Source organism: Bos mutus, chromosome 18, assembly GCF_027580195.1.
Source record: "Bos mutus isolate GX-2022 chromosome 18, NWIPB_WYAK_1.1, whole genome shotgun sequence".
NCBI lineage: Eukaryota > Metazoa > Chordata > Mammalia > Artiodactyla > Bovidae > Bos > Bos mutus.
In genome coordinates, this window is record NC_091634.1 from 47,674,683 (window position 1) to 47,675,294 (window position 612).

The 612-nt window shown below is 43.5% G+C and overlaps 1 pseudogene; it reads left to right on the forward strand.

Annotated features, from left to right (window-relative positions):
- The first annotated feature begins 444 nt into the window (after positions 1–444).
- On the forward strand, positions 445–612 carry LOC102275879 (small ribosomal subunit protein uS14-like; annotated as a pseudogene).

Below are 612 nucleotides of genomic sequence, written 5' to 3' on the forward strand. Positions count from 1 at the left end.
AACTGCTTTTCTTGCTCTGACTTTTTTTTACTATATTATGCTGCTTTCTTTGGCATCCTTAATCAGGCAGTCAGAGCTCATTTCCAAGGAAGAAGCTGGGATTACTTTAGAGAGGATATTGAGCAGATGAGTGGAGAGGGACAGACTTCTCTCTGTCTCTTCATTCTTAGGATCTGTTTTCCAAGAAACACCAGATCTATCCTAAATAAACTACCCGCTCTCCTCTGTGTGTGTCAGCATCTGCCCCTGAAAATAGCCTGTAAACCAATAGCCCTCAAAGCCCAAAACCCTCTGTCCAATTTCTCTGTGAGACCTCATGTCCTCTCTGCTTCCTTGCCTGAAAATGCACCACACTTAAAATTTGAAAGCTTGTAGTTCATTGAATAACAACTAAAAATTTAAAAAAACACTTAGCACTTTTGCCTTGTTGAAGCCTAGTAGAACATGGGCCACCAGCAGCTCTACTAGAGCCGGGCGAGAAAACGTGGCCAGGGTTTTCGCTCTTGATGGGTCTCAAATTAGCACGGTCTAATCCAGAAATACAGCCTCGATATGTGCAGCCAGTGTTCACAGCAGTCCTTGAAGGACACCAGCTTCATTAAGTTGGGCTAA